Source organism: Triticum dicoccoides, chromosome 6B, assembly GCF_002162155.2.
Source record: "Triticum dicoccoides isolate Atlit2015 ecotype Zavitan chromosome 6B, WEW_v2.0, whole genome shotgun sequence".
In the NCBI taxonomy this organism is placed as follows: Eukaryota; Viridiplantae; Streptophyta; class Magnoliopsida; order Poales; family Poaceae; genus Triticum; species Triticum dicoccoides.
The window spans coordinates 363,329,580-363,339,028 of NC_041391.1; the positions used below are offsets into that span (position 1 = coordinate 363,329,580).

General features: G+C 41.1%; 1 non-coding gene across 1 annotated transcript; it reads left to right on the top strand.

Moving 5' to 3' along the window:
* The first annotated feature begins 7,780 nt into the window (after positions 1-7,780).
* TRNAS-GGA lies at positions 7,781-7,867 on the top strand. Its single transcript has one exon. It is a non-coding gene; the product is annotated as a tRNA-Ser (tRNA).
* The last annotated feature ends 1,582 nt before the right edge of the window (positions 7,868-9,449 follow it).

Here is a 9,449-nt window from a genome sequence, read left to right on the forward strand (position 1 = left end):
GTCCCCGTCCCAACAGTTGTATCTTGTCTTGGGGAGTCTTTCTTTGGCTTTACTATCAAGCCAGACGCGGCACCCTTTCGCATTAACATCTACCGCCCTTTCTTTCCTCCCGTCCCTTCACGCATGAAGATCATCGTATGTATGTTCGACTTCGGTTGCCAGTGCAATAGAATTGGCGGGAGTATATTATGGCAGGATCAGTCACCTGGGCAAACCAAAACCCTCCTCCAAGAAGAATTGTCCTATGCCCCACCCGATATCCCTATAGGCGAAAGAGCTGCCTGGTGATCCCTAGGTTGCAGCACGTCCAATCGTTAACTCCTCGCTAGCTGCCGTCGTTTCTAGGACCGACCGATGCCTCACCTGCATGCACAGGTACCTACGTAGTGTAGTGTCGGTCGTACATTCATAATAGCGTTCGGACTCGTGTGCCTTCCTGAACCAGGGGAGTTCCCTTGCTCTTGCTGCGTACGATTAGCCGGCCTTGCGGAGGCAAAAGGATTAGGACGTCCCCCATGCTAAGGTTCCCTGCGGTCCGGCCGCATTAGGTTAGGGAGCTGGGCGATAATAGCTCCTTCGCATCCCAAGCGCGCTGCCCTCCTAGGCGCGCAACACTAAGTAATCCAAGCCAACCCACATTACTAACTAACGGTGGATAATCATCTTTCTTAGAGGTACTAAATACAACTCCATGAATGAGCAAAATGAAGGTTGCGTTAATGATAAAGATCTCTGGGGAAACCGCTAAAAAAAGATTGAACATGTGGTTCCGAGTTTCGATAACTTCTTCTACTTTCATTTCCTCCATCTTCCAAATCGCAGAGTTAATTCAAAAGCCTAGGTGTTATTACTGAGCTGCTTCTCTTTTTTTCTCTAATTCCCTTCTCAGATCCTCCGACTACTCCTCCTTATCCTACTCACTCGAAGTTTCATTGGTCATTTATTGTTTTTTTAGCCTCTTTGACAAAGTTAGTAAGAAGAAAAACCTCGATCTTCAGTACACTTCACACCCACACAATCTCTATTTGAAACTAACACTCCATTTCCAGATAGCGAGCGATCGCTCAGCAATGATACCGCGCCGGACGAAGTACCTATCCCCGGGGACCATGCTTTTTTACTTGTTTCCTTTTTTTCTATACGAAATTAAGACGATTTCGTTTGTGTTCATGTTGGCGATTTCCGATGTGAATGAGGCCGGTCGTCTCCCCTTCCTACGGGTTCCCCAGTGACACATCAACCATGCGCCTTCCTTTTCTCGATCATAAATAACATGATCTCTTTCTTTCTAATTCATCCCCTTCTTTCTAATTCAAAAAAGAAAGGGGGGGGCGGTAAGGCAGGCTCGCAACTTACAAAGGGCACTCGCTGCTCGCGGGCCTGCTCTTTCTATTATGATTTCTATGTCTATGAAAGCTCCTTTGACTCCAGCCCCATAAGCTATTCTTTCACCTGCACCAGCTCTTGGTCTTTGTCCAGGACAAACATATCGCAATAGTGGAATAAGGAAGTGCAAGTTGGTGATCGAAGCAAAGGAAAGATCAAGCCGAAGAGGATACCTGGGGCCATCTAAGACGGTTGTAGTAAATAGCTTACATGACTGATCAGGCTCATCAACCTATGGAACCTCACGCTATGTTGCTATGATTCTTTTATCACGAAAGCATGTCGGGCGAAGGAATAAAACGCGTACAACACTAGCAAGAAGAGACTTGCCAAAGAATTCGATGCCTCACAGGATCCTGCAAAAGCGGAGTCCAAAAAAGCACGAGTCGTGTCGGCGGTTTCAGATTCAGATAGTTCAGTTCAATCATCATCTGACACCTTTCGGTGCCATTCCTTTTGAAACTGGCGTTTCTTTTGTAAAAGAATTCGATGCCCCTGCGAAAAACCGAGTCAAGAAAGAGGTAAGGGCCAGGTCAGAGGCGGAATAGACATTCAAAGCAACCGAACCATAGATCCAGCTTTGCAGGACAAGCATAATGAAAGTAAGCATTTGGCCAGACATTCAAATAAACCCTATATCTAGAAATCCATCATCCCTGTCTGAACGGTCTAAGCATCATATCTTTTTCTTTTCACTTCCGCTGCATCATCCAGACATCAGAAATAGCTGCATTAGCAGCATCTCGCCACAACTCCCTTGGCAACCCTAGCACCAACAGGAACAACTCAGTTCAAGCTAGCAACAACTAACAATTTCTACTTCCTCGAACAAGAGCTTGCTTTTAGTTCACGTTAGCTACATTCGTTTTAATAGAAAGATGGGAAAGGCTAGGTCAGCAGAAGACTATGCTTGTTCCACATACTTATTGCTTCGGAGAAGCATTTCTTCAATGAATCTTACTCAGTACAGTATTCATAAGGGACCTGTATCTAAATATTCTGTTCTAACATTCCAATTTTGGTTGAAAGTTTCTCAAATGAAAGAGCACAACCCTTTCCATCACTTCTCTACATACTGGCATTCGGAGCTAGGAGCAGAGAAGAGAAGTCAATCGGAAGAATCGTAAAAGCCTGGAGCTCAAACATTGTGTTCTACACTTTACTTTTGTTTTGTATCTCTGAAATAGGAGTGAAAAGAAATCATCTCATCCACCGCTAACTAAACAGGGCGAAACTAGCTCTTCTTTGGTTTCCCTGGGTCCAAGTTGGGGCAAAACCTGCTCTTTTCCCGCAAAAAGTCTATCGTACTAGGTGGCGCGACATGCGACATAGGTAGTAAAGTAGTGATTTTGGGCCCAATTCATACTTCTTTTTTGATTGGAATTCTTATCCTAGCTCGGCCTACTCGTGAGATGTTAGCCTTCAGCCTGATTACATAAAGCATAGCACTTCTGATCGATTTGAATATTCCATTCCCTATTTCCTTGAGCGCTTTCACCATTAACCCATGGGTGCCAAGACCATCCCCCCGGCTCTTTCTTCTTCTACTTCATATAATATAACACAAGGATCGAACCTACTTTGCTTTGAGTCTGTTTACTTTTTAACGCCGTCTACGGAGAGACAAGATGAGAGAGGAGAGTGGAAGCTGAACGACAAGAGCTGACAAAGTCCAATCAAGCTGAGGCCTAGAAAGAGTTAAGAAAAAACACCTTCTACCTGCATTCATGGGTGCTCAACAATAGATTCCACATCAAGATAGGCAAATTGGGATACAACTCGTTTATTACCTCAAAGAAAACAAGAAACAGGTCTTTTCTAATCACGGAACACGAGAATAGCATGCACGGGAGAAGGATTTAGGGAAAGGTACACGATGATTTTTTGGAGTCTATAGGGGAAGATTCCACCAGCCCCAATTGCTTTGGGTGAGAGATCGAACCTCCACTCGTTTTTGGTTTCTGCTTTCTCCCTAGGGAAAGAAGATATGATACTTTTCGAAGAATGCAATCCCCGCATTCCGGCCCTGCTCTGCAAATCAACATCTGAAGATCTACGGGTCACCATAGTCTTCTGATCCACTAATAAGATTTCGCGCTTGAGATGATGTGATCTGAATGAAAAGATAGATACGTCCGAGCTGCCCAAGGATATGGTCTGGGTACCGATCTGCTAGGATAAGGGGGAGATCCTAGTACTCAAAAGGCTGGGTAAATTTCGAAATTAAGTGGAGGAAATCCACCAATAAGAGAGTAATAGAAAATACTGTTATCATGAAGAAATTCTTTCAATCCATTAAGAAGATACTTAATTCGTTATACAATAGAGACGGGGAAAAAGATGATGATAAAAAACTCCACAATAATAAGAAATCCAAGAAAAAAGATATAACGGATGAGGAAGGAGCTAAAGAACCTATCAACAATGATGCATCTAGTGGCAGTAATGATGCATCTACTTCTACTTCCCCTAACCCTAATGATGGTTCTAGTTCCACTAATGATGGAACAAATCCAAATGTGAAAACTAGTGCACCTAAGCACGACGATCATGGTATAATCCACCATTTTATATGGGGTGGTGGTAGTTCAAACGGTGGAGATAGTTCCAACAATGGTTGGACTTCCTACTTGAATTCACCTATTAATAGATTTGTGAAAAATAGAAAAACATTTACCAATTTAGATCAAAGAGGTCTAAATGGTTTTATTGGCAAAATAATAGGGTTTATAGGTCCAACAACAATTGTGCTTCCATTCTTTTATAACAGTTGGATGCCGAGGATAGGTTTGTTTTCCATGTTTGTTAGAGAGCCACACGACTTTCAAATAGGAGTTAGCGTATGACCATATACCACGTTTCACAATTATGGAACTCTAGTTATGGAATATGTATATAGAAAATATTTGTTCCACGCTCAGGTAGGCTGGCGACAATCTAAATGTATATATTTGATAAGTTTAAAGAAATAAATGATTCACTAGGTTTGTTTTTATCGATAATATTTACTTCAGGGATACTTTTGACGTTATTTAGCGATTCTCACATAGCGGTCTTGGTTTGAAATCCCTTTTGAAACGTGAAATCATAAACAAGTTGGTTGAAGTAGTAATACCATTTTCTGATGAGAATTCTAAGTCGTATGTGTACGGTTATTTTGCTTTTCTAGTATACGCAGGGTTATTTTGTACTGTCTGGTATAAGTATATACCTTGGGATCCATATATAAAACTTGTTGATTTAGCTCCACCATCACTGGATGTATTTAACACCTATCATGCCGATGTCGTGGGTTATAAGCAGGTCACATACCTGATTACTAAGGACATTGTCCAAACAAACTATGGTAGACACCTTTAAACAGCCATCATTTAACGAAGTAGTAAATTCGAATGACTACAACCTTGATCAATCTAATCACAAAGTGAGTTTTTCATGCTTATGCACTGGTATCATGGTTTCTATGTTGTTAGTAACAAAAACACTTCTTCCACATTAAACAGTACTGCATAGATACAAGTTTAGCACAATGAATTTCTGAGTTATTTCACAAAGGAATTTACAAGCTAATGAAAATCAATAGATTTATAGGATATCTATCTAAATACGGCTCCTATCGTTTAAGGTTAGTAAATACATACTAGGAAATGCTCTTCAGGGATACCAGAACTGGAAGATCCTGTCAAGGGGAAACAGGACCTTAATAAGCGCCATCCCGAGACTTGGACTCGAGGGATGGTAAGATCAATAGGAGAAGGAGATATGATACAATTACTATGATCATGATACCTTATATGGGCCATACTTATCCAGGGAATCAATCGTGTGAGGGTGTTGTTGATAGAGGGAGCTCTGGCCAGGAGAGGCTAGAGCGAGTGATAGCAACGGAAAGGTAAGATCAAGAAGGAAACAAGGCTTAAGAGGATCCTAATGCACCAATACTTTAGGCATTCCAACTTCCAATACATACTTATCATGGAATGAAATCCAAGAGGAGCAAGCATATCACTGAGAATAGCTAGCTAAAATCAAGGATGCTATCACAATATTCAATGGAATCGTTACATCAGAATAAGATAGACCCGCTTCGATGCTATATTCAGTATGTCAGCTAGGAGCCAGAACTCACTATGCCATAGTCATACAATCAACCTGTGTATTAACAGCAATATCTAAACAGGCAGGATGGATTAATTATATTGATGGCCAAGATAAGGTGCTCAAAGGGGAAGCACTCTTCATCAAGTAATGACCCCTGGGGGCGGGTACTGCGAAAAGAAAGCAACGTATAAGCTCTTGTTCCTGACACGGTTCAAAAGTAGTGCAAAGAAAAGCGGTACTTCGGTCAGAAAGAAAGCTGCTGGAGGGTTAGTGCTAAAATCTTCTTGTTCGGATGGTTGAGAGAAGGAGGTGTGTCCTGTGGCAGATACACCAATTGATCGAGACGCCTCAAGGCCACCGGAGGGAGAAATAGTGATAGCAACGCTTACAAGGAATGCTGGAATAAGTTGGGAAGAAGGCAAAGATACTGGCGACTAGATCCTTGTGGCAGATTGGAAGATACCGATATCTCTATTTCAATTTGTTGATTGATGGTTTAAGGAAATGGCAGTGGTCCAAATCTTGCACATTTACTGTTACTTCTATGTATAAGTTCCTTGCTCAGGTGTGGCCCAGCTTTCATATCTTATTGGGATAGCTACATTGCCCTGGCCGGGTATTGCGAAGGAAGGAAACACCTTGTCCGAGTCAGGCGATGCTAAAGGATGGATTAAAAAACTCATGGATGCTATCTTTGTTATTGCTTCTTAATGCCCTATTTATACCGATCTAGCTTATAGTTGGGATTTCTAGAAAGATAAGCTGATGCAGCCCTCAGGGATGGAGTGCCTAAACTAACCTTCCTGAATAGAAGTAGCAGAGGTAGAAGATATGTAAATCGTACCATCAAGTGGAAATGCACTATTGTTATGCTTGGGCCAGGTTAGCTGATCAAGGGAATATTCCTATCGGAAGAACAATCAGAAAATAAGGAGATAGTCAGTTGGCACTTTTCACACAAGAGCCGCTTTTCGTATTAAGCACGGGAGTCGTAAGGAAAGACCTCTGCGTAGCTATCAGAACGAATTAATGAACGAAATAAACGAATTCCGGTGAAACCAAGGCAAATTTCTGAGCCAGCGGTGGGAAAAAGATGCCAAGTATTGAGATGCAACATTATGAATGGTGCGATCCGAAGTCTTACTATTTACTCAAAATTGACTCAAATGGTTGACTGAACTTCACAGATGACTAAAGCCGGGAACTTAAACTAATGGTTTTGCCTTTCCACTTCCCAATTGACTCTCATAAAAGGCTAGGCTACCTCTTCACATTGCACCTGATCCCAAATCATGTGCTCTGTTCAGGGGATCAATAGTGGCTATTAAGCTTTTCCCTTTCTATATATTCTTGAGAATAAGTAAATACCAACCTTTTTCCTATCAGCATCTCTCTATCTGACAGTAAATATTGCTTTCAATCGATCAGGTACTAGGTTATCAAAGTATGGATATGCCACATAATAAGGGAAAAGGCCTCAAGTTTTTTTTAGCGCAAAAGAAAAGTCGATTCCAAATTTTCTATTTCCCGGCAAGTCTATGAGAGTCCTATTACGGATCCTCTGATCTTTAGCTTGAATGGTCGTGTTTTTATATAATTAGGTCTTTCTTCTGAGCTCTTCTATTACGGTACGGAAAAATCAAACCTATCACTCTCAAAGAATGGGTAAAAAGAATTCAAGCTAGGGGAGCCTACACTCTCTAACTACCTATACTACGCCCCATTGATTGGAAACCCTCGGGGAAAATGATCCCATAAACAAAGGAATTATACAGTATGAAATAGCAAAAAATAGACTAATTCGATTCTAAAAAAATCGATAATAGATATTTTATTCTGCTCAAATTGTCCCGACAAGGAGAGATATTCAATATTTGAATCAGATTGGATTTTGTAGTATACTAATGTGAGCCAAACTATTACTATTTCATCTAACTTGAATAACCAAGGACTAAATTTGACTATAGATTCTGATAACTCGAGAAGTTTTTATTTGGTTATTATCCAAAAAGAAAAAAAGAAAGGTTTAACAAGCCATGAGAAAATAGAGTAAAGTAACCATATGTTCTGTTTGCATAACGTGTATACGCCACGCCATACAATCAAAATAGAAACATGGGACGATTCCAGAATTTTGAATAGATCTGTGGGGATGAGAGAAGTTGTTGTTGAGAAATATGAAATTGGAAAGGAAGTCAAACTCCCTATGGAACATGTGATCGGTTGTACCTGTACTTTAGTGATACGAAAACTCGCTATTCACTCAGTTTCTGGTCAATAATAAGATTATGTAGGAGAGATGGCCGAGTGGTTCAAGGCGTAGCATTGGAACTGCTATGTAGGCTTTCGTTTACCGAGGGTTCGAATCCCTCTCTTTCTGTTTCTGTTAATTCACCAACGTTACCGACCACAATGAAATTTCTAGTAAGAGGAAAATCTGTCAACTTCCTAAATCGTGAGGGTCAAGTCCCTCTATCCTGTAGCGACCCGACCTCAGACGGTCAAGTCTCTGTGCTTAAGTGTCATCCCTGGATCGGTATGCTGACACACACAGTACTCGAGGATTTATAACAGAGGTAAATCACATGTATAAAATAACGTAAATACTATTACCTCAATCCAAATAGCGGAAGTAACAAGGTTGTGGATTCCCATCAACACCAACGGCAAAGCTGGGTATAGGAATCGTAACCCTAACGTATCACTTACTCTTCGTAAAATCCTGCAACATGAGACGTTGCAGCCACAAAGGGTCAGTACATTGAATGTACTGGCAAATTCACACCATAGAGCAATGATGAATAAAGGCTATCACTCCATGCATATTTGGCTGGTGGAGGCTCTATGGTTACAGTTTTGCGTAAAGCCAATTTTTCCCTACTACAAAGGAATATATTTTATTTAACTACAAAGTTGGTTGATAAAATATTGAGAAGGTAAACCCCCTCTCAATCCCAAATTAAAGTCATTAACAACCCAACAATATTAATTAAGAGTGTTGAGATACATGTGAATACTCAAGTACTAGATACTCAAATTTGTCTATAACCGGGGACACGGCTAACCATGATTAGTTTGTACACTCTGCAGAGGTTTGCGCACTTTTCCCCACAAGACTCGATCGCCTCCGTTGAATTTCTCGCACTACATGGTGTTTGAGAAACGGATAACCGAGACACAGTCTTTCAGAAACATTAACTCTCTACTCCGGGTTGACCATACCAAACCTACAAAACCCACTACCTGCTGATCTACCTCTTCAAGAGCTTCACGTAACTTACTCAACTATGCTAGAGCCCATAATAGCTTGTGGCTGCACACGGAAGTTTCTAGCATGAATAATCTCAGTTCCCTTTCAGCCTGGGTGGCGGTCCATAGGAAAATCACACGGTAACCCCGGGATTTCCAAAAAAACAGGCAATCACTGGATACCCCAGGTGCCTCAATCCACGCAGATGTGTATTTAAGTTGCCACCTTAAGTAAACCATTAATTACAATCTCACATCTGTCATGGAAGCACTCAAACCCAATCCACGTCTACGAGCATAGCATGGCAATATAAGCAACGCGTAGAAATAACTCCCGAGGGTTTGATATGAAACAGGGCAATAGGTTCTACCTCAACAGCTACTTCCCAATACACACATGTTATCAACCTACTCATGCAATGTTTGAGGGTGAAACTAATGCATAAAAACTGGGTAATAAAGAGGTATGATCAAAGTGTGAACTTGCCTGCAATGTTGATGAAGATGAATCACACTCAAAACTCTTGATAGTTCTACTCGTCACACTCTGGTCAATCTATCGTAAGCAAGCAATAGAAACCACACATAAGCAATCACTCAAAAGATCGGGAAGAACGAAGAAGACAGTTCGGAAAATGTCAAAACCAAGCAAATAAATCTTGCAACATAAAACAATTTCTAACAGTACCAAAATTACGTGAATTTGGCCTTCT